General features: G+C 43.0%; 1 protein-coding gene across 4 annotated transcripts in view; it reads right to left on the minus strand.

Annotated features, from left to right (window-relative positions):
• FAM135B (family with sequence similarity 135 member B) overlaps nucleotides 1-25870 on the minus strand; it is a 1878784-nt gene that overhangs the window by 974921 nt on the left and 877993 nt on the right. The window lies entirely within an intron of this gene.

Below are 25870 nucleotides of genomic sequence, written 5' to 3' on the forward strand. Positions count from 1 at the left end.
AAAACTAACAACAGCGGGCCTATTGCTTTTGACTCTGCCATGAAATGTGGTGCTTTTCATCCTAGATTGGACTGTTTTTCTATGTTTAATAAAGTTGCAGAAACTTTCTGGTAACTGGAAGGGCCTAGTTTCTTGGCTTTATCAGTTACTTTGTAGATACATACCTATTTTAGATGGGCTGCAAACATTGCACAATCTCTTGCACCTGCCAGTAGGCTATAGGTCACATGTTTGTTTTTAGACTGGCACTTTTCTTTCTTTGCATATTTATTCTTCTGTATAGATTTCCTTACATGCTATTTATATATGTGAGGTGCAATTTAAGATAGGGATCACTCTAGATCAGTTATTGGCACTGTAATTTAAAATGCTGATCCACTAATTTCACTCAATACCATCCCAATTTTTAAAAGTATGTGTACTTTCAATTCTTACAATAAATGCTGGAGTTTACATTGCACTGTGTTTCTAGTACTCTGCAGCTCTGGCTCACATCCAGTGCTAAAGCGTGAAGATTGCATTTTAGAATTGCTAATTAAGAAATCAATAGTCTGTAAGCTTTGTTTAATATATATGTACAATATTCATTTAAGAACATTTCCTGTTGCAGTATAGCTTTAGAGAAAAATGTCACGTGAGCAATAATATAGAGGTAATGGCAAGCTAGTAGGACTTGCATGGACAACAGCCTGAGCATAGCACGGACCTCCACTGAGTCTTAGGGCCATTACTGGCTGTGTTATGCTATCTCCCGCTCCCACATTGGCCAAGAGTACTAATAGTACCTTGATGTATGTGGACCAAAGGGTTGCCATAGGGAAAACACATAAAAATGAACATGACAACGTGGATTGGCAGCAGCCACAGGGCAGGGCATTTAATGAAATTGCACCACATTGAAGAGAGATATTACTGGGGCATTGTGCCAAGTGAGGCTGTGGTAGAGCAGGGCCGAGATAGGACATATGCCCCACAATCTCCTGCAGCACTGTACATACCAAAACTACCGAACTAGAAACCAGGCAATTGTGTCTTATATAGTGGAACTGTGGTAGGCCTGGATTGTGGAAGGCCTGGAATCAGTGGAAAACGGCCTTCTTGCATGTGCTGCCTGACCATGAGATGGGGAGAGGAAGAGGACCACCATGCAAATTCTGGAAGTTCCTAGTCTGAGGTCCAACTCTGAGCCACTGTAGTCTAATGCATCATGGAGGTGACCAGCACAGCTGCCTTCCACCTGAGATTCTCTAAGTAACAGACAAAGTTAGGACATAACAACACACTTAAACATGATGTATACTCCAAATCCCTACACATTTGCTGATGGAAGCTTCTCAGAAAACCATATTTCAGAAGCCGGCAGTTGTCCCTCCTCTCATCTCACTTCCCAATACCACCAGCTCCTTGGACTAACATCTGTCTTCACTCAAGTCAGAAAATGGTGCTTTGTGTCACTTCAACCTACAACAATCCCGTAAACTAACATAAGGGAGCGGTTTCTACTGGGAACATGTTGGTAGATGTGGTACAGTAAGCAAGTTAGCTTATGAATAAGTGTTTCCCATTATTTCAAACAATGCATTTTAAGCTCTGATTTCTAAGTGAAGAAAACAGTTTAACAATGATGCCATAATAACAATGAAGAAAAGTATTTTTATAACATATACTAACGTTTTTCAAACTAAGGTTGTGAGAGTTTAAAACAATAATAATGTTCCTAGGGCGGTTATATTGACATGTCATCTACTGTTACATGTTTTTACTGGGTCAGACATTATTGTTACTAATATGCAACCAATTGATAGACTCAGCAGTGCTCAGACCTTGGCTACTGATATAACCCAGCCAGAGATCTAATTAATATAGATCTGACCCCTTATGTACATCTTTTATGTAATTAATGTTGCTACACGTTGCTCTATAAATCTTTGTACCACAATACTACTTGATGTAATGTTTATATTTACATATGTGAGGCATCTCATTGCCAAACAGAGCCCATTACAAGACATGAATTAAGATTGTGTGCGGAATATTGGAAGATTTGTGAGTTCTGCCTGATGCATGCTCTCCAGGAAAGGTGGCAACGTTATCTAGTGTAAATCAGACAAACTGTCTTGTATTTAATGGTGCAAAGAGCCGACGCATATTAGACCATGAACTAAAAGCACGGAAACAAGGGGATCTAACCCATGACACACAATGGGCATCATTAAACGGACGGCGGATACCATGGCGCTATTAGCACCATGGTTGCTGCCGGTATTTTACTGAGTCCGTCTTGGTGAATGGGGGAATTACCACCCCATTTCAAGGTTGTCGGGGCAGTAATTCCGCATTCACCAAGGCCCTTCCCCATTCCCATTTGAGCCCCCGTAGGGCTCAATGGGAATGGGGAAGGAGCAAATAACGGTACCGCAATTAGCGGTACCGTTATTTGCCCTGAAGTCCCTCAGCGGGTCCCGTCCTTAACGTGTGATCTGGCCAAACGTTAAGGACAGGACCCGCTGAGGGACCTCGTAGTATGGCGCCAAGGGATTACCGGCACCGGTGCCCTTACCGGTGCCGATAATCCCTTAGCGCCATCCGTGTGATGAGGCCCAATGTCTCCTACAACCCTTTGAAACTGCAAAAACATGATTAGGACTGTGCCCTGATTTGAAAAAGGTTGTTACCAACTGAAACACGTGTCAGTGCAAGGGCACCAGTTAATAAAATTAACTCATAAAACCCAACTAAGATTTTGTGCAAACCTTATTTTGGTGCAGTCTTGAGGAGCCATTATTCTACAGTTACTGCTAGATCCTCTTCTTCTAACAAGACGTGACAAATTCCCAGTGTATAATTAAAGACACCATAAAAAAGCAACAGCTAGTTTGTCTAAATTAGGCTGTACAGAGGAGTCGCCTCCTGACCAGCTTCCACTAAAGCCAGCCTCCACTTTGTTTCACATTTTGTATTTAATGGATGCAATGATTTTTTTTTTCCAAGCAAATACATTCAAACAACAGCATTGCTCAAATTGTCTGTAAGACATTTTTCAGTATCTATTAGCACTTCTTATACCCCACAATTGATCTTGTCAAATTAGATTTGTACCTGGTCTTGAGTCCTGTATAGCTCACAGTGTTTGAGCACGCACATCGATGCAGTCATAAAAGAAAACAAGTCCACTTGCTTTGATTCTGCTGGTTTACAGTTCCTTAACATGTGCTTGTTTTCCCTCACACCTCAAGAAATATTGGATCACTCTCCTTTTAAGAAAAAATGAATGAGGCCTCCAGTAACCCATTAACCTACTGACTGTTTTATTGGACAGATTAGACTGAACACAAATGTTCTTCATGATCAACGGTCAGGATAACTCATCTCTCAAGACACTGAATCAGCATGTCTCTTCAGGAGAGAGGAACTCCTGTGCATACTTGACAACAATTCCTTGGACATCATCATCCTTCTCATTCGTTTGTCAAACTTCAACATTGTCAAGACATTGACATTCTACTTACTACCTGAATCCCTAATTAGGCATGGGTGATGAGGCTCAACTAATTCTTGTCTGACAGAGAGCCATGAGCCTGCATATGCCGCTTTTTCTCTAAAGCCACATCCTTAATGTGGGATCTCCTAGGCTTAATGCCTTTTTCATGTCCACTTGACATCTTTAGCTGTCATTATCTCCACTGTCTGTGTATCATTTCAAACCTACACTGATGTTATTCAAATTGCATTTAAGGCATCCTGAACGTCCTTTGCTTCCAACAGTGATTTCAGTTGTCTGCATCAAATCCAAGGTTAGATGAAAGACAGCAACATGTACTTGAATGCAGCAAAATCAGAAGTCTTCTTTTTTGTATCGCCCCTTATTACTTCACTCCGTATTAATTGGCCTGCCTCCACTTTGGGGTCATTAACCCTCTTGCTGGATAGTTAAAACCGTGGCAGTGGTATTTTATGGACTCCTTTCCTTCTTCCAGAAGATCCCTGTAGTCATAAATAAACCCAACTTCCAACTCCATCCTCGCCCTCTTAACCATGCACCAGGGAGTGCAGGTCATCTCAGCAATAAGATGTTCTCATTTATAGTTCTGGAAAAGCTGCAACATGAGTCTTCATGAAACCCTTCCTCCCCTACTACATGGAAATCCAATTCATGCCCTCTAATATATTGCCTAGTCCTGCTATATTCGGCTACTCCTGCTATATTCAAGGATAGGATATACTGAATATGAACCAAGTTCACAGCAACACATACATTACCCCTATTGGAAGAATCCGGCAATTCTACCAGAACAGGTAATGGGTCTACAACCAAATAGTTTAAAGAATGAGCAGAAGATGCACAGTGGGTTGTATGTGTTTCACTAAATTGTCCATATTAATCAAACTATACTCCTCTATTGCTTTGTTTCCTAGATCCTTAGTGTGTATATTTATACTGTTCTCTATTCCCTGATCACCTATTCTGGCAACCCAGAATCAATCACTAGAATAACCAAAATATGTATTAAAGTGCAAAGTTATTTAAGTTGACGCTTCAAATGGAGAAGAAGCGATGATCTTAAAATCTTAAGTAAGGACATCTGGGGCCAGATTACAGAAACTTTGCACCAGTGCAAGTACAAAGTTGCACTGTATTAGCACTAGGGCAAAGTTTGCCCTATTTTTAAAAACACTGGAACACATTAAAAAACAATTGCATCTCAACAAGTGCAGTTTAAAAGCACCAGGGCTAAAATTGCCCTAGTGCAAAAAAGATGCATTTTCATTACATTTTGGCACCAGGGCAAAGTTTGCCCTAGTGCTAATACAGCATGGTATTAGCACTAGGGCAAACGTTGCCCTGATGCAATAATGCATCAAAAATGTATCTTTTTAGCACTAGGGACATTTTAGTGCTGGTGCTTTTAATTACCCATCTGAGGCGGCATTGGGATATCTCCCGCTGGTAACGAACAATCATCATGGGATGTTCCTTGCCAAGGTTTAACATCTTGCCTCTGAAGGCAGTGATATACAAATGGCTGAAGGATAACACAGATACACACACTTGAAGATGATGTGGGGAGTATGAAACTCGGTTCCTCTTTGTCTTTCTCTGCCCTCTTAGGGAATAGGAAATATTGTTTAACATCTGGCTAGATTATCAGACAAGGTCTGAATCTAAGGGACATTATAGACAATCGTGGGGTGACGCCAGTGTCTACCTATCATCTCGCATTAAAGGTCATTGTTTGGATCTGCTATTGTCGAGAGGCAATGGTGCAGCGCTGATAGAGATTTTACCTATCTTGTGGTCTGACCACTTTGCCCAACTATTCTCACTGAATCTACCAATAGAGAGCAAACAGGATTCTCGAGAAATCCCTCTGTTATTAGCTCTTAAATGTAAGGATCTGGAGGCTATTCCAGGACGTGGCCACAGCACACCACTTATCTCACTTTCCAATTCTCTCTTTAACTGACTAACCCTCGCCACCCTCTTGTTTGCAGAACTGCTTGAGCGCTTGGGGACCAATTTCATTGGTGACGGTGCACGGTACAAGTGCCTTTAACATTAACATTAACATTAACATTAACATTAAAATTAACATTAACATTAACATTAATGTGAGGTTCAGAGTACATTAGTCAACATTGAAGCCCCCTTATAGAGCGAGGACTACTTCTTTGCTGGTATGAAGATCTTGGAGGAGAAATGTTAAAAAAAATGCAACCCTCAAACTTAAGAAAATGAAGACATCAAAAGCTTGGTTTACCAAAGAATGAATTCCCCTTCAAAAACAGGTAAGACTAACTGAGGAGGGACGGCAGAACATCGGATGAGGCAGGTACGGCCAAATTGGCCCTAAAAGAATATAAACAAGGTATTTTTGAGGACAAACACGAGTTCTCACATATGAAAATAGATAGAGCAAAAAATCACTCCAGGATGCTGTTCTCAGTAGTGTCCAAATTCTGTCGCCGAGCTGTGTTGCCTCCACTGGTGATCCATGATCATCAGGAGTCAATGCTTTTGACACTTTGTTTAAGGGAAAAAAATGACGCTATTCAGAAGTCTATTTTATCAAATATCTGGTTGGAAAAATTGTATACTTCTGGATCAGGGACTGCAGTAGACTCTGTGCAGGTAGAGTCAGGGAGATCTCTGTCCTTTTTGATTTCCATCCAGTGATGGGGGAATATGTTCCAACATTAATAACAGCCCTTAAACATACAAAAGATGTTTGTGCCCAATGCCCGCCTGTCAGCAAGGCATATTGCTGAAGAGATTATGCCATTTATGACAGTCTTTATAAATAAGTAATTGAATCAGGGAATAGGCCCCAACAGCTGAAGAAGTGAATTATTACTCTGCAAGTCTCCAGAATTTTCAACCTATTGCTGGACTTCCATGGCCTGGGAAGGTCCCGTAGAGGTCATTACTGACCAGCTACAAGAATTTGTTGAAGGGGAGTCACTGTTGGCCCCCTTTCAATCTGGATTTTGTCCATCATTTGGAACTGAGACAATGTTGCTGCCTGTACAAGACAAACGGTTAGGGGCCATGGATGAGGGAAAGCTGTCACTTTTTGTGATACTGAACCTCTCTGCGGCCTTTGATATGGTCAATCATCAAGCAATGCTGAATCATCGAGGTCTGTTGGCAATGTTTCTGATCATGCGTTTAAGTGGTTTGTATCTTTCCTGGCTGATCGCCATCAAAAGGTTGAACTAGGGAGACTTATTTCAGACCCTATTGCAATGGGGTGTGGATTACCACAAGGGTCATCACTGTCACCTCTACTTTTCAATCTTTACTTACAACCACTGATGGAAATTATGAGAAGTCATGGACTGAAGTATCACGTTTACATTGACAACACTCAAATGTTCCTTAAAATTGTGAATATCAAACAAACTTCTTAAGGTAAGACTGATGTCAGCTGGAGGATGGCAGGAAATCAGCTTCAGTTTAATCCAATTAAAACTAAGCTGATGTTGTTTGGACCAAGTCATCGCCTTATGCAGCAAAAAAGGTTCTTTATCTCCTCATCTTTTGCTGAAAATGAGTTTGTTTCTACAGTAAAGATAGTCAGGGTAATTCATAGAATTTCGCACAAAAGTGGCGCACGCGGCTGGCGCAGTGTCCCTGTGCGATACACTGCGCCAGCCGCGTGCGAAAAAATCAATTTCATCGCACAGCATGTTCATGGATTTTAGCCTCCAAAACCAGCCGTGGCGCAGAGTGGCGCAGCGACCCTGCAGCAGCGCCAGTTACGCCCCCAAGAACGCCCTCGCGCAAGAAAAAGCCATCAAAATTCCCAATTCATCGCAAATGTCTGCGCTAACCCTGGACCAGTTCACAGGGCTGCCAAACAGCAAGCGCCAAGCGGGGAACGTGTATTTCAGTGGTTCGCGGGAAGTTTCACATGCGAATGTCCTGGGTACGTGTACATCAGGGGTGTGCGTGAAGTAATACACGCAAATCCATCAGGGCACGTGTATTCCAGGGATGCGCGGGAAGTATCACACGCGAATTCAGCAGGGTACGTGTATTTCCGGGGTATGCGGGAAGTATCACATGCGATTCCATCAGGGCATGTGTATTTCAGGGATGCGCGGGGAGTACTACACGCGAATTGGCCGTGTGGGTCCACCCAGGTGTTCCCTCTACACCCTCCACGGCCCCTGCAGGCAGCCCACACCACAGGGGACTACCCTGCACCCCTGCTCATGTCCCGCAGGCAGCTCTGTAAGAGGATTCAATTCAGCACTACAGCCAAGTCAACGCCTAGTCTAGAATACTGAATGAAAACCCTTATTGATATATCTTTATGTCCAGTTCATGCGTTCTGGATGACTACCCCTATATAACACCCCTCCCTTGGAATCCCCCTGACCCCACTGAGCCAAGAAGTAGTTCTGTTTTGCAAGTTAAAAGGTTTATTTGATAATTTAAACAATATATATTATATCACGCTTTATAATAAATTAATAATTGGATATCACACTTAATCTGGTATGATAAAGATTAACAACGGAGAATCTGGCACTAGCACACTTCTTGATAATCACTAAGGAGTTGACATGAAATGGATAAGATAGCAACAATACTTTTATAGTTTCAAATGGATGCAATGTGGAATGAAATGCAGTAAAGAAAATAACTTGATAGGATTTCAGCAAAAGACAATGTAATCACTTTCTTGGACAATTCACCCCCCCTTTTATGCAATGCAAGGAAATGGAAGGAAGGCACACAGTTCTCAGAAATGCAATTAAATGTGATTCAGTTCACCCCAGCAACTTAGACTACAGAAGTTTAAAACACAGGCAAAATGCTTTGATATGTGCTGGCAATGGAGTGAAAATATGTTAAAATGCTTTTAATTCCCTCTAGGAGGTTCAGGGTGAGTGAAATCAAGTTAATATTAGTCCAGGCCCACTTTAGCAAGGATCTAGGAGTAATTGGTAGGTTAAACAAATTTTTGGCAAATGGAAGGCAAGCAGCTATCTTTTTGCAAGTGAAGAAATTTGCAAATCGCGGTAAAATTCGCGAATGCGTCTCGTGTGATTACAGAGGAACTACAAGGGCTAGCAATATCGTTTTGGGGTCCTAGGAAAGCCTAGGATCTCAGCTTCCAGATGAAAGTTACTGCAAGTCTCTAGCACAAACGGTCACGGAGATATGACCGATTAAATAAAGGTCGTTTTTCAGATTTGAAATTTTAAAGTTCAAAAAGACAAGTGCAGCTTGCAACTAGAAAATGACAGGTGACAGCTTTGCAAATGACAGGTGACAGTTAGGAGACAGTTCTACTTAGATTAAAATAGGTTGAATTATATTATTTTAACTAAGAGATTGGTTCTGCACAGTTTACTATGTACTCACACTATATTCTTGAATTAGAATGGGCCACGCCACGGATCTGGTCAGGTTTTAGACTCGCCTCTGGTCTCTGCACTTCACAGTGATCTGGGTCAGCTCTCTCTGGTTCTGCTAACAGGTCAGCTCTACTCTGCTGGTCTGGTCTGGGTCTCTGGTTCTGGATAGATTGAAGTCTCTAGTTTGGCTCTCTGGAGGTTTGATGGAGGCAAGGTATGGATTTTCCCGGCAGAGCTTCCAGCTGCAAATGGATTTGAAGGTCCCTATCTGTCCTGTCTGTCTGCTTTTATGTGTTTTCAAAATGGGTGTGTGTGAGCAGCATCACTAGCCCCTACCCCTCTCCACTTGCCATTGGTCAAATTTCCATTTCTCACTTGATTGGGGAAGGAACTGTGAGTCAGAGCGATGTCATTTTATGGCTTGCAGAGAGGACACTCCCCTGCCAAATTGCACACAATCTATATATGATAAAAAGAGACATATTTGCACAGGTATACATTTGTTTAAAATTACATGCACACATGAGGCATTACTGATGTTAGCCCCTGTTCTGACTCTGGCGTTTCTAGGAGCTTGCATCCAGAAATGGCAATATTTGCACCTTTTTAGTGGTTTTGCAACATCAGATATTACCCCAAATTTACACACATGTGCGCAAGGAGTATGGACATTAGTTGATGAAGTGTCCGATTTTTCACATGCACACATTTTGAGTAATATCCTCTTTTCCGCTAAAACTCCCCTGAACATGCCACCGGTTCTAAAAACCTCTTAAAATGTGGGCAGAAAAATCACAAGAATTATGGTGTCATTTAAATAATTTTCACAAGTCCGTACTATGAGTTATTCATCTTTTTCTAAAACCATATTCTGGCTATAGAGGTGTGTCTTTTCATGTCACATGGTACAGAAACCAGTCTTTCCAGTTCCTGCCAAGCTAGCTTGCTCTCACAGGCAGTGCCCCTCCCCTGTGCTTCCAGGAGAAATCTCCATTTACGACTCCCGCCATAAAACATTTGCCTGAGTCAAGACAGGGCTTTGTTCAATTTCCTGCAGAGCCCAGGTAATTCAATCAGGGAAGTTTCATATCCCTTTTGGTGTGAGCAGCAAAAGGGCAGCTAGGCCTGGGAACACAGCTGTGACTCAAGTTTCACTCCTGATGGGGGTAGTTGCCAGGCAATTGGAATCTCTTTAAGCCAGTTTTTAGCTACATGTAATTTCTGTTCCCCAGTTTCTGCATTCAAATAAACTAACAATTTCACATATGCAGCTAGAATGCTGATTCTAAGTTTAAAACTATGACATTTAAACAATTGCAACCTATGTGACACTCAAAAGTAGGTCACTCATTTCTCTTAAACATTGAGATTTTTAATGTCTTTCAGTCCAAATTTACTTAAACTGCTGAAATCCACAGCTCAGCCAGTCTTGTTATAAACCTTCAAGTTACTTCAGAATATAACTTTACATTGGATCCACCTCTCAGTAAGTCTTTCTTTGGCATGTTTTGGGTTCATTTATTCAGTTTTCTACAAAAAAGTAAAATCTGGTGGTTTTAAAACGCCGGCTTTTGGATAGTGGTGAGTACTGGTACTGCACCCCTTTTTGGGATTTAAGAAAATGAATTCCCAACAGTTATGGGTTTGCTTTTGGCAATCAGCATTGCCATTCCCAATGGTTTCAGACTACTGTGTGGGTAGTCCAATGGTGGTTTTAGGCAGTGTCCTTCCATGCCCATAACATCGGCAAAAATGAGTGGCAGCCTATTCTTCATGCATTTCCCTGTGCATTTTCTGGGAAGCTCTGGCCACCATGATATTTTCCATGTCAGTACTGCACAGTTTTGAGGTAGGGCTCGGATGCATGGGTAAATACATCCCACAGCTCATCCACCATGGGCATGCCCCCCAGCCAACCCACATGTCACCTTGCACCACTGATCAACAACGCATGTCTCCCAGGAACCTCACCTCCCAGCAAGTGGGGCACTTGCCAGCAGGCCCCCAGACATGTCCAACTCATGTCTCCCTGCACCTCCACCCCCAGGCACTGTGGTGCACCCTCCACCAGGCCCCCACTCATGTCTCCCTGCACCACCACCCCCCAGCACTGTGGGGCACCCTCCACCAGGCCCCACTCATGTCCAACTCATGTCCCCCTGCAACCCCACCCCCCTGCATCCAGGGCCACCCTCCACCAGGCCCCCACACATGTCCAACTCATGTCCCCCTGCACCCCCACCACCCCCAGCATCCAGGGGCACCCTCCACCAGGCCCCCATTCCTGTCTCCCTGCACCCCCACCCCCCAGCATCCAGGGGCACCCTCCACCAGGCCCCCACTCCTGTCTACCACCCCCCACCCCCCAGCAGTGCGATTCACCTGGGTACGTGTATTTCAGGGGTGCGCGTGTAGTCTGACACGCAAATTCATCAGGGTACATGTATTATGGGTCCGCGTGAACTTCCACATGCGATATCTGCAGGGTACGTGTATTACGGGGTTTGCGGGAAGTTCCACACGCGATTGCCCTGGGTACGTGTATTCCGGGGTTGCTTGGGAAGTTCCACACGCGATTGCCCTGGGTACGTGTATTTCGGGTTGGTTGGGAAGTTCCACACGCGATTGCCCTGGGTAGGTGTATTTTGGGGTGCGCGGGAAGTTCCACACGCGATTGCCCTGTGTACGTGTATTTCGGGGTGCGCGGGAAGTTCCACACGCGATTTCAGCAGGGTACGTGTATTCCAAGGTGCGCGGGAAATTCCACACGCGATTGTCCGTGGTGCGTGTATTTCTGGTTGCGCATGAAGTTCCACACGCGATTTCAGCAGGGTACGTGTATTCCAAGGTGCGCGGGAAGTTCCACACGCGATTGTCCGTGGTGCGTGTATTTCTGGTTGCGTGAAGATTCACACGCGATTTCAGCAGGGTTTGTGTATTCCAAGGTGCGCTGGAAATTCCACACGCGAATCCAGCAGCCTACGTGTATTCCGGGGGTGCCGTGGAGTCCTACACGTGAATCGGCCATGTGGGTCCTCCCAGCTGTTCACTCTACACCCTCCATGGCCCCTGAAGGCGGCCCACACCATAGGGGACTACCCTGCACATGTCCCGCAGGCAGCCCATCCACCATGGCCATGCCCCCCAGCCAACCCACATGTCACCTTGCACCACTGCCCGCCAACGCATGTCTCCCAGCACCCCCACCCCCCAGCACTGTGGGGCACCCTCCACCAGGCCCCTCTCATGTCCAACTCATGTCCCCCTGCACCCCCACCCCCCAGTCTGTGGGGCACCCTCCACCAGGCCCCCAGTCATGTCCAACTCATGTCCACCTGAACCACCACCCTCCAGCACTGTGGGGCACCCTCCACCAGGCCCCACTCATGTCCAACTCATGTCCCCCTGCACCCCCACCCCCCTGCATCCAGGGGCACCCTCCACCAGGCCCCACTCATGTCCAACTCATGTCCCCCTGCACCCCCACCCCCCAGCACTGTGGGGCACCCTCCACCAGGCCCCCACTCATGTCCAACTCATGTCCCCCTGCACCCCCACCCCCCAGCACTGTGGGGCACCGTCCACCAGGCCCCCACTCCTGTCCCCCTGCACCCCCACCCCCCTGCATCCAGGGGCACCCTCCACCATGCCCCCACTCCTTGTCTCCCTGCACCCCCAACCCCCAGCACTGTATGGCACCTTCCACCAGGCCCCCACTCCTGTCCCCCTGCACCCCCACCCCCCAGCACTGTAGGACACCCTCCACCAGGCCCCCACTCCTGTCCCCCTGCACCCCCACCCCCCAGCACTGTGGGGCACCCTCCACAAGGCCCCCACTCATGTCCAACTCATGTCCCCCTGCACCCCACCCCCCTGCACCTGTAAGGATAGACTCAACTGCCAACACTCCGTGTTTTGCGTACATAACCTTTGAAATGTGATTTATGTTGTTGTTGATGAATATACCAATACCTCCAAGCGGTCGACCAATTACACCTCTCACAGCAGGTACACAAAAGTTGGAGTAACCCTCAATATTCAATTTGTTGACACACATAGTTTCTTGTAAGAATATAATAGTGTGAGGACCCATTGAAACAAAATGGGATGACCATTTCTCTAGGTTACTTTTCCCACAACAATTCCAAGATATTATTTTAAGATTCTGAACCTTCTGAGCTGTGACATTATTTGTCTATTGTTTGTTTTGCTTGTTAGAAAAATCAAGAATAGAAGACATAAGGGGAGCTAGCCAAGAAATGTTCGAAGTGGCTGCCATCAGCTCAGAAATTTTTGTAATTAATTCAACAGTATGTTCGGAACCAGCTGATGAGTTTGCTCGAGTGGAACCACTCACAACCTCAGGTTCTAACATTTCATTCAGAAATATCTCAGCTTCTTCAACCGTTCTAAATAAATGTAGGGTTAGCCCGCTGGAATTGAAATCTTCTCTATGGTCCCACAATAACCGGAGTATCATCGCTGAATGTGGGGCACAAATCATTCTGAGATTGTTATGGTTTGCCAGCCTTAACCACTCAATATCATCCATGCGGAGGGTTCTTAGATTAGGGCTCTCTCTAAAGATATTAAACAAAAATGATCTGTTCAACCTTTGCTTACCATTAATTGCCTGATCACTAGACCAGCCTAAAAAATATCTTACATTTCTTTCAAAAACATAATTGATTTCTTCTTTTTCATTGCTGCCTGGTGGCAGAGGCTTATTCTCAACTGATTCTCTAGTGTCAATAGCTTCCATTGCTGCATTTATAAATGCCCCCTCAAAATCGTTTGAACCGATTTGGCTTTCTGGACAATTGTCGTTATTTTCAGATTCCTCGTCAGATCGGGGATTATCTGTGTTCCTTGCAGAACTTTTTTCCGTCAACATAGCGCAGGCCTTTTTTTGTTTGGTAACTGCCCCGGTAAGCTTGTCTGGAGCAGAATCCTTCATTTGTCCCTTAACCGTGGTTTTTTTTTCAATGATAGGATAAAAAGTCGAAAGCCTGCCTTGTGCCATCTGTCCTGAATTAACCAATCCCAACTCAACCACAGATGACTTCACAAAAGTTCCCGTTTTTTTGGATTGAGAATGGGAAGCAGTTGCAGGATCCACATTTAGGACTAACTTTGATTCATCATTCAGTTGAGTCAAGTCAATCTTTGAAACGTTTGCAGAGCCTACGTTTGAATTTGAAGATTGCAACTCATCCAAGTCTACGGCAATAGCCTCTCTCTTTTTATTTTTTTTATTTTTTTTGCTATCGACCAGGCTCGTTTTTTTTGCATCCAGTGTTGATAGCTTTTTTTCAGTTTGTTTTCTCTTTTAATTGCCCTAATATGAGCTCGCTTCATTTTGCGTGACATAAAAGGTAACTGTGACCCTTCAGGATCAATGTCCTCACACTCAGTACTCACTATAACTCCCTTCTCACTAAATTTCACCAGATTTTCAGCGAGAATAGATTAGTTTCTCCGTTGTTCTTCTTCGGCTTCAATTATGACATTTACCAGGGGAGAGGGGCTATTAGGTGTGTTCTCTTTTGGGATTGACATAGAACCAATAGCATCAGCGTACTCTTCAAGACGTCCCCCACCATATTTTAAGTCTAAATGTTGCCTTGTTAATAAACGAACTAACTCATCTAGTATCCGAGAGTTCTGTTTCACTTCATCCACTAAAGCAGTAGAACCAGCATAAGTCACAGATGAACATACCTCCTTTGGTCCTTCCACTACAGCTCTTGCATACGTGCGTGAGTCAAATGCCACAATTACAGAAGAATCATCCGTTTGTGTATATTGATTCATGCGCGTTTGGTCGTTAATTGACAGAGCTTTCAGTAAGCATGCATCTATAAGTGCCTGTTTCTCTGATTGAACAGCAGATTGCGAAGTCAGCATACCCTCAATTTAGGAAACCTTGTTAGTGAGAGTTAACACTATTTCTTTTAGGGAGTTGATTTGCATGTGAGTTAACTCATGACCCTTATCCAAGAGATTTAAGAGAGATGAAATCACCAGAAAATTACTTAGATCATCATCTTTATTTAGATCCTTGGAATGAGATTGTTGGAGTTTGACTGGTAGTGATCGTGCCCCTACCTCGTAGCACAAATCTTCATCAAAGGTCTCATTCACCCTTTGTTTAGGGGCTGAAATGGGGCCTGGAGCAGTAGAGGTTTTACAGAATATAGGCGAGCTGCAGGAAGGTCTCTTTGCACGTTCATGATGGTAAGAATCAATACATGCAGATGAATGGATAGAGGGCCCATCGTGGAGATTATGCAAACAGATGCGTTCAACCTCCGAAGGCAAAAATACAACAGGTGAATTCGGAGTCATTGAAATCCGGCAGCGTTTCTCCCATTCGCCAATCAATGCGGGGCCCAGAAAAGAAACATCAGAAATAATATTAGATGCCACATAGGTTTTGACATCTTGCTTAGTAGCTGCCAAATTCCCTGCTAGCTCCTCTGAATTTGCTATATCATCAGTATTACAAATGGTAGGCTTTTTAATTGATTCACCATCTGCAGGAGGAGCGTTAGATATGCAAGATTGTAATTGATTGCAATCATCATCGTTTGGTTCTACTGCTAATGGTTGCAGGCTATACGGGATGTTTTTTATATCGTTTAAACCATCTTTACCAACCGCTGCAATTGAATTTAGATCCATATCGGAGTCATGTAGTAGCACTGGATTAGAGACATTCATCCCTGCGTGAGAATTGCCTTCAGCAAGACTCTTACTGCTTCGCAGACTAACCACCATTATAAAGCCTACACCACACAGTAGCTAATTCTCCTCTGACAACAGAGATACCAATATCAGGAGGCCCCGTGACCCGCGCCGCGCACCGCGAACAGCAAACAGTACTTGTCCTGTACTTGGTGCGCGGCGCAGGTGCGCGAGGCAACCAGTACTTGAGGACGCTGGTTGCAGGGCGTGACACGATAAAGGGGGCATGGCCTCCACAACAGGAAAGACCTTTGCAGAAGAAAGCAGAAAAGGTGATTTTTAGTAAAGGAACACAAAAGAAAAAACTGCCATGCACAAGCCGTAAAGCAACACTGCTTACAGCACACAATTTGTAAGGGGCACTTGTGAAAGGCACAGTTGTGCAATGCTCGAGTTGTGGAGCAACACAGAGAGCCCTCTGTGTGTAACACTAATTTAAGCAAACAGTCACCTTTGGGTCAGGCACGTTGGTGCACCCTTAAAGGACGTCCTCCAGGCCGTGACAAAGGCGTTGGGCAATTCCGTGCACAATCCAAAAAGGTCCAAGATGAATAAAGTCACGAGTAGAGAGACGAGGCAGCAACAGCAAACAGTACTTGAGCCATAGGGCTCAATGGGAATGGGGAAGGAGCAAATAACGGTACCGCGATTAGTGGTACCGTTATTTGCCCTGAAGTCCCTCAGTGGGTCCCTTCCTTAACGTGTGATCTGGCCAAACGTTAAGGACAGGACCCGCTGAGGGACCTCGTAATATGGCGCCAAGGGATTACCGGCACCGGTGCCCTTACCGGTGCCGATAATCCCTTAGCGCCATCCGTGTGATGAGGCCCAATGTCTCCTACAACCCTTTGAAACTGAAAAAACATGATTAGGACTGTGCCCTGATTTGAAAAAGGCTGTTACCAACTGAAACACGTGTCAGTGCAAGGGCACCAGTTAATAAAATTAACTCATAAAACCCAACTAAGATTTTGTGCAAACCTTATTTTGGTGCAGTCTTGAGGAGCCATTATTCTACAGTTACTGCTAGATCCGCTTCTTCTAACAAGACGTGACAAATTCCCAGTGTATAATTAAAGACACCATAAAAAAGCAACAGCTAGTTTGTCTAAATTAGGCTGTACAGAGGAGTCGCCTCCTGACCAGCTTCCACTAAAGCCAGCCTCCATTTTGTTTCACATTTTGTATTTAATGGATGCAATGATTTTTTTTTTCCAAGCAAATACATTCAAACAACAGCATTGCTCAAATTGTCTGTAAAACATTTTTCAGTATCTATTAGCACTTCTTATACCCCACAATTGATCTTGTCAAATTAGATTTGTACCTGGTCTTGAGTCCTGTATAGCTCACAGTGTTTGAGCACGCACATCGATGCAGTCATAAAAGAAAACAAGTCCACTTGCTTTGATTCTGCTGGTTTACAGTTCCTTAACATGTGCTTGTTTTCCCTCACACCTCAAGAAATATTGCATCACTCTCCTTTTAAGAAAAAATGAATGAGGCCTCCAGTAACCCATTAACCTACTGACTGTTTTATTGGACAGATTAGACTGAACACAAATGTTCTTCATGATCAACGGTCAGGATAACTCATCTCTCAAGACACTGAATCAGCATGTCTCTTCAGGAGAGAGGAACTCCTGTGCATACTTGACAACAATTCCTTGGACATCATCATCCTTCTCATTCGTTTGTCAAACTTCAACATTGTCAAGACATTGCCATTCTACTTACTACCTGAATCCCTAATTAGGCATGGGTGATGAGGCTCAACTAATTCTTGTCTGACAGAGAGCCATGAGCCTGCATATGCCGCTTTTTCTCTAAAGCCACATCCTTAATGTGGGATCTCCTAGGCTTAATGCCTTTTTCATGTCCACTTGACATCTTTAGCTGTCATTATCTCCACTGTCTGTGTATCATTTCAAACCTACACTGATGTTACTCAAATTGCATTTAAGGCATCCTGAACGTCCTTTGCTTCCAACAGTGATTTCAGTTGTCTGCATCAAATCCAAGGTTAGATGAAAGACAGCAACATGTACTTGAATGCAGCAAAATCAGAAGCCTTCTTTTTTGTATCGCCCCTCAATACTTCACTCCGTATTAATTGGCCTGCCTCCACTTTGGGGTCATTAAACCTCTTGCTGGATAGTTAAAACCGTGGCAGTGGTATTTTATGGACTCCTTTCCTTCTTCCAGAAGATCCCTGTAGTCATAAATAAACCCAACTTCCAACTCCATGTTCTCAGATGCATCCTCGCCCTCTTAACCATGCACCAGGGAGTGCAGGTCATCTCGGCAATAAGATGTTCTCATTTATAGTTCTGGAAAAGCTGCTACATGAGTCTTCCCCTACTACATGGAAATCCAATTCATGCCCTCTAATATATTTGCTAGTCCTGCTATGTTCGGCTACTCCTGCTATATTCAAGGATAGGATATACTGAATATGAAACAAGTTCACAGCAACACATACATTACCCCTACTGGAAGAATCCGGCAATTCTACCAGAACAGGTAATGGGTCTACAACCAAATAGTTTAAAGAATGAGCAGGAGATGCACAGTGGGTTGTATGTGTTTCACTAAACTGTCCATATTAATCAAACTATACTCCTCTATTGCTTTGTTTCCTAGATCCTTAGTGTGTATATTTATACTGTTCTCTATTCCCTGATCACCTATTCTGGCAACCCAGAATCAATCACTAGAATAACCAAAATATGTATTAAAGTGCCAAGTTATTTAAGTTGACGCTTCAAATGGAGAAGAAGCGATGATCTTAAAATCTTAAGTAAGGACATCTGGGGCCAGAGTACAGAAACTTTGCACCAGTGCAAGTACAAAGTTGCACTGTATTAGCACTAGGGCACAGTTTGCCCTATTTTTAAAAACACTGGAACACATTAAAAAACAATTGCATCTCAACAAGTGCAGTTTAAAAGCACCAGGGCTAAAATTGCCCTAGTGCAAAAAAGATGCATTTTCATTACAATTTGGCACCAGGGCAAAGTTTGCCCTAGTGCTAATACGGCATGGTATTAGCACTAGGGCAAACGTTGCCCCGATGCAATAATGCATCAAAAATGTATCTTTTTAGCACTAGGGACATTTTAGTGCTGGTGCTTTTAATTAGCCAGACTGCAGTTGTCGAGGTGAAATAGTTTTCTAATGTGTCCCATTTATTTTAAAAATAGGGCAAACTTTGCCCTAGTGCTAATATCGTTCAAACTTTTCACTTGCACTAGTGCAAACTTTCTGTAATCTGGCCCATATAAACTTCCCATCTGAGGCGGCATTGGGATATCTCCCGCTGGTAACGAACAATCATCATGGGATGTTCCTTGCCAAGGTTTAACATCTTGCCTCTGAAGGCAGTGATATACAAATGGCTGAAGGATAACACAGATAAACACACTTGAAGATGATGTGGGGAGTATGAAACTCGGTTCCTCTTTGTCTTTCTCTGCCCTCTTAGGGAATAGGAAATATTGTTTAACATCTGGCTAGATTATCAGACAAGGTCTGAATCTAAGGGACATTATAGACAATCGTGGGGTGACGCCATTGTCTACCTATCATCTCGCATTAAAGGTCATTGTTTGGATCTGCTATTGTCGAGAGGCAATGGTGCAGCGCTGATAGAGATTTTACCTATCTTGTGGTCTGACCACTTTGCCCAACTATTCTCACTGAATCTACCAATAGAGAGCAAACAGGATTCTCGAGAAATCCCTCTGTTATTAGCTCTTAAATGTAAGGATCTGGAGGCTATTCCAGGACGTGGCCACAGCACACCACTTATCTCACTTTCCAATTCTCTCTTTAACTGACTAACCCTCGCCACCCTCTTGTTTGCAGAACTGCTTGAGCGCTTGGGGACTAATTTCATTGGTGACGGTGCATGGTACAAGTGCTTTTAAAATTAACATTAACATTAACATTAACATTAACATTAATGTGAGGTTCAGAGTACATTAGTCAACATTGAAGCCTCCTTATAGAGCGAGGACTACTTCTTTGCTGGTATGAAGATCTTGGAGGAGAAATGTTAAAAAAATGCAACCCTCAAACTTAAGAAAATGAAGACATCAAAAGCTTGGTTTACCAAAAAATGATTTCCCCTTCAAAAACAGGTAAGACTAACTGAGGAGGGACGGCAGAACATCGGATGAGGCAGGTACGGCCAAATTGGCCCTAAAACAATATAAACAACGTATTTTTGAGGACAAACGCGAGTTCTCACATATGAAAATAGATAGAGCAAAAAATCACTCCAGGATGCTGTTCTCAGTAGTGTCCAAATTCTGTCGCCGAGCTGTATTGCCTCCACTGGTGATCCATGATCAGCACGAGTCAATGCTTTTGACACTTTGTTTAAGGGAAAAAAATGACGCTATTCAGAAGTCTATTTTATCAAATATCTGGTTGGAAACATTGTATACTTCTGGATCAGGGACTGCAGTAGACTCTGTGCAGGTAGAGTCAGGGAGATCTCTGTCCTTTTTGATCTCCATCCAGTGATGGGGGAATATGTTCCAACATTAATAACAGCCCTTAAACATACAAAAGATGTTTGTGTCCAATGCCCGCCTGTCAGCAAGGCATATTGCTGAAGAGATTATGCCATTTATGACAGTCTTTATAAATAAGTAATTGAATCATGGAATAGGCCCCAACAGCTGAAGAAGTGAATTATTACTCTGCAAGTCTCCAGAAAGTTTAACCTATTGCTGGAGTTCCATGGCCTGGGAAGGTCCCACAGAGGTCATTACTGACCAGCTACAAGATTTTGTTGAAGGGGAGTCACTGTTGGGCCCCTTTCAATCTGGATTTTGTCCATCATTTGGAACTGAGACAATGTTGCTGCCTGTACAAGACAAACGGTTAGGGGCCGTGGATGAGGGAAAGCTGTCACTTTTAGTGATACTGGACCTCTCTGCGGCCTTTGATATGGTCAATCATCAAGCACTGCTGAATCATCAATGTCTGTTGGCAATGTTTCTGATCATGAGTTTAAGTGGTTTGTATCTTTCCTGGCTGATCGCCATCAAAAGGTTAAACTAGGGAGACTTATTTCAGACCCTATTGCAATGGGGTGTGGATTACCACAAGGGTCACCACTGTCACCTCTACTTTTCAATCTTTACTTACAACCACTGATGGAAATTATGAGAAGTCATGGAATGAAGTATCAAGTTTACACGGACAACACTCAATTGTTCCTTAAAATTGTGAATATCAAACAAACTTCTTAAGGTAAGACAGTGTCTTCCTGATGTCAGCTGGAGGATGGCAGGAAAACAGCTTCAGCTTAATCCAATTAAATTTAAGCTGATGTTGTTTTGACCAAGTCATCGCCTTCTGCAGCGAAAAAGGTTCTGTATCTCCTCATCTTTTCTGTGCTGAACATGAGTTTGTTTCTACAGTAAAGATTTTGGCTGCATTTGGCAAGATAGCCTCTGAAGCGAGAGCCAAGTTAGCACCAAAGTGCAGGCTATTTGTTATTCTTTGCATCTTGTACGCCTAGTGTTGCCTTTTATTCCAGGTAAAGATCATGTTGTTATGGTCGGAATAATGGTAAATATGTATCCAGGCTAAACAGCTGCAAAGGCTTCAAAAATCCCATAATGCAGCCGTCAAAATGTCCTGTCGATTAGGCAGATTTGTTCATGTTCGCCGGCTCGTTGATCACTTCAATGGATTGTTGTAGAGGATAGAATAAAGTTCAAGGTGGCATGTTTGATTTTCAGATGCTTACATGGTCTTGCTCGTGATTTTTTGAGGGATAAACTCAGCCGTTACCAGCCTGTTAGGCAGCAACGATAAGTAGACCAATTGCCGTTGACTGTCCCCCCATCAATGTTTGCCTGAAGGGGAGACAGAGGTTTGCCATTTTTGACCCGAGATTTTAGAACAGCATCCCCTCGAGACATTAGAACTCTCAAAACTCTATATTAGTTTTGTCAAGCTCTCAAGACTTTTTAATCAATGGGTGTGACAGGATTTTAGAAGAGGGTCAGGGTCATGTTCTTTGTCAAGTGGGTTTACCTGTTTTCATTCGATTCTTTGGTGCCTTGTTTATGTTTCATCTGTGCCTTTATACAGTTTGGTCTGTTCTGAGTGTGTTACAAATAATCAAATCAAATCATAATCAAACACTTCCATAATAGCAGCAATTAGTGATTGGTATCCTTCTAACAGACTTCTGGGATCTTCTGTTTCAGACCCCAATATCCGAATACTTCATGGTTATCCACAAATACCCATTGATCTATATAATCATGACCAGGCATCGTCCAACTGATGTTTCTTCTTTTAGTTGTCACTAAAAGCAATCAGATACCCTCTGAGACGTTTTATCACTTGACATCATGGAAGCGGCATCGGAAAATATAAAAGGGACAGAATTGATCAGTATCAACTCTTTTTGTTCTGTTAACATCCACAATTAATATCCAATGAGTGAGCACAGCAAAAAATACTTATTTATTTAAGGATTTGGAAAAGCTCAACATTTACCCTTGTGTATGTTGGAGCTGGTGATGACCATACAACAAGACAGATCAGAGGAGGAGGAAAATGGGTGTTAAATTGATGGAGGATTTAACCAGATTTTAACGACTCGGCTCTCCTGCAAAAGATTGCATGCCTCAGCAGAGAAAAATCAAATCATTTAAATAATGAAATGTTGCAAAATAACATGCACAAAATCAAGGGCCTGATTCACAGAGTGTTTTCCTATCGGATTGTGACATAGGCAATGCTTTTGGGAATAAAGTCACCATTGTTGATTTCCCCTGATGTCCATTAAAAATAATTCTGCCTGGCAAGCCAGAAGGTATGTGCCCATTAGCAGTTTGTATAACCCATTCATGCAATAATCCCTGTGTGTCTATCAGACCTTCAGGAATGTTTACAATAGAGAAAATAGATAGAGCAACACATCGCTCCAGGATGCTGGTCTCAGTAGTGTCCAAATTCTGTCAGCCGAGCTGTATTGCCTCCACTAATGATCCATGATTAGCACGGGTCAATGCTTTTGACACTTTGTTTAAGGGAAAAAATTGATGCTATTCAGAAGTCCATTTTTATCAAATATCTGGTTGGAAACATTGTATACTTCTGGATCAAGGACTGCAGTAGACTCTGTGCAGGTAGACCCATTCATGCAATAGTCCCTGTGTGTCTATCAAACCTTCAAAAATGTTTACAATAGAGATCCCCATGGCTGCATCCGCCTGAGCTCTTACCAATTTGTAAATCATTATCCCTTCCCATTGTAATAAAAGGGGTTGTGCACTCAGACTCAACCAAAATGTCCAGAAGCGCTGTTTGTAAAAATGTGAAAAAGCCATTTCTTTTACTCATCCTAGAGCAAAAATAGCAATTGATCAACAACCTCGTTAACTATAAGGGAGGGGTTAAATTGATTATTTGCACATTACCAGAGATATGAACACAATAGACAGAAATAGAAAGATCCAAAGTGACACAATTCAGTCCCAAGAAATTACAACACATTTCTGCCCCTGCTATTTCTAACAGCTGTAGTACAGATTGTAAATTAGCTGTCTAAATGGAGGAATGCCTGCATTTAACATATTTGGACTAGTCAGATATTAATATGATTAACTAAATTCAATTCCAGTGGATCCAGTTATTTATTCAAAGAAAGCAATGATAACTAATTTATTTTCAAGATGTTCACTGGGGTGTCAAAATAGGATAATCATAAAACAAGCTTTTGATCACATAGGTCGGAGGGGATTTGCATACACTTAGAGTGTTGACTTCTCTGTTGTACCATCAGATTATCTCTTCAAGTGGAATTGTGATTAGACACTGCTAATGAAAATAGAGGCAAAAGTAAAATTATTAAATAGTTTAGAAGAAACATCTCTATTACCAATCTCCTGGGATTGGGAACACTTTGCCAAAGGATGAGAGAAATAATAATTAAAACCCTATTCAAAATGTTGTGTCAGCTCAGCCAATCAGGAGGATGTCCAAGAAATTCTGTGCACAATCCTCACATAGTTGCTCAGAATTCTTCTTCCCTGATAGCTGATAGCTGCCCCTAAACGCAGGTTCATCCTGACTGTGCCTGTTCTTCCCATTAGCTCCTCTCCGCCCATCCTGCAGTGGGAGAGTGCTGCAGACCCACTTGCCTTGTTTATACTAAGTCAAGGAGTGTGTCCACCTCCCTCTGCCTAATTCCTGTGTGTGATGGCCCTCCACATGCCATTACATGCCCTGTGCTTCTGATACGGTCTCCGTCTATTCAACCATGTTACCATGGCTGCATGCTGCAGCAAGGACACTTCTGTGGTCTTCTCATAGTTTGTATCTCTTTGAGTCAACACACATGCTCCTATGGTTGCTAACACCCTTAAACACTTTGGGGTATAGGGTTCCATGTAATATTGTCCCTGCAAAAATGTCCCCTCGCAAAATAGTCACTGTTTTTGCAGAGACAATATTACATTGAACATGTGCATTTTTTTTTTTTTTTTTTTAAATGGGAGTAGGGTCCATCCCTGTAACCCGTCCCCATACACAATTTCACCATATATGTCGTCAATGGCTTTTTCCAGCAACATTATGTATGGGGATATTATTACCTGATACCTCCAGAAGGCCCTCACTTCAGTTGGGCTGCTAGAGACCTGATGTCCTGGAATTCCTGGCCCAACAGGCCCTAAGACTTAAATAGCCAATGGCCCAGTTCAAGGTGAATTATGCCCATTTGCCATATCAGAATAAAGTAAACAACTAATTAAGTTGGGTTTCTTTGTGGTGACCATTATACAATGCCAGTATAAAACTTTACAGGAACAACTCCCCAACCCACACTTCTGGGCATTAGAATACCACTTATGTTAATAAAATTGCCTATGAATATGGACTTAATCCAGTGGGTTGTTGTATTGATGAGCGTAGTTGTGTTGTCAATTATAGATTAATAAAGCCGTGGAATCTGGGACAATACTATCACCATCCAAGCTCCAGGTGGACTGCAGCCAAAGATTTTAGATTGGCAGGGATTGCAGCTAAGGGGAATTTTTATGATGATAGGATCACAAGGGCACAGTGGAGGCCTAGAGAACTTTTTAAAGTATTACAAGAGCTAGAAAAACTGTGTAAAGGTAAAGTAGATACTATTATAAAGAATGCTGCTTGGTGTACCACAATTCAGGATGCCATGATGGGGAAACTTGATAGGATAAAAGAGAACATTGAAGCTAACAGGAAAGCCTGTCACATAAAAATACATCAATAACAGGTTGTATGCAGACATCAAAGAGTCAAGAACATCAGTTTGATTTTAAATCTGTTACAGAAAGCAAACTGGCTGCAATTATTGCTAATCTGAAGCCAACTAATTGCAAGGGAGACCCATGCCCGGCCATGATAAACAAAGACTGTGCCCCTCAGTTGATGGGCACACTCTGTACATTTGTAAATGCATCCTTTTTGGAGAATCTTGTTCCTGGAGATTTTAGGAATGTGTGGCGTACTCCCTTGCTTAAGAAGCCAGGTCTTTGTCCAGCCACCGCAGTAAATTATTGTCCTATCTTTAACACACCTTTATTGTTGAAAGTTCTGGACTGGTGGCATACATGCACATTTCCGTATTCCTGAATGAATGTGACATCCTGAACAAGAGGCTGGCAAGGATCAGGGGGGCCACGGAACAGAGACAGCCTTGTTAAATTTAAAATCAAGGCCGTTGCAGTATATGGAGAGGGGGCAGACAGTGATGATGATGTTATTGGATCTTTCTGCCACTTTTGCTCTGGTGGACCGTGGTAACCTGTTCACCAAGTTAAAAGAGGTAGCATTATGTTCTGATAATGCATCCCTTTGGAATGTGTAGTTTCTGAGTAAACAAACATGTAGAGTATGGAGCAGGGCAGAGGAAGCCTCTCCTGTACTCTTGTGGTTTGGCGTACCACAGGGAGCATGTTTGTCTCCTTCTCTATATCACATTTTCACAGTCCCTTTCTATAAAGTATTGGAAAAGAACAATATAGGTTTTTACGAACTTTGCGACACTCACTGTGTCATTCCAATGTCAGGTTGGCATGAGGAGGATGAAAAAATAATTAATAAGACCTGGATGATGGAAAATGGTCCGGCACTCAACAAGGAAAAACCCGAGGTGATGGTAATAGGCATGAGCAATAAATTAAAGAAGTTGGATGAAAAATATGATCATTTTTTAGTAGCTGGTTGTGATATTGAA

Source organism: Ambystoma mexicanum, chromosome 5q, assembly GCF_040938575.1.
Source record: "Ambystoma mexicanum isolate Mex_15411 chromosome 5q, UKY_AmexF1_1, whole genome shotgun sequence".
In the NCBI taxonomy this organism is placed as follows: Eukaryota; Metazoa; Chordata; class Amphibia; order Caudata; family Ambystomatidae; genus Ambystoma; species Ambystoma mexicanum.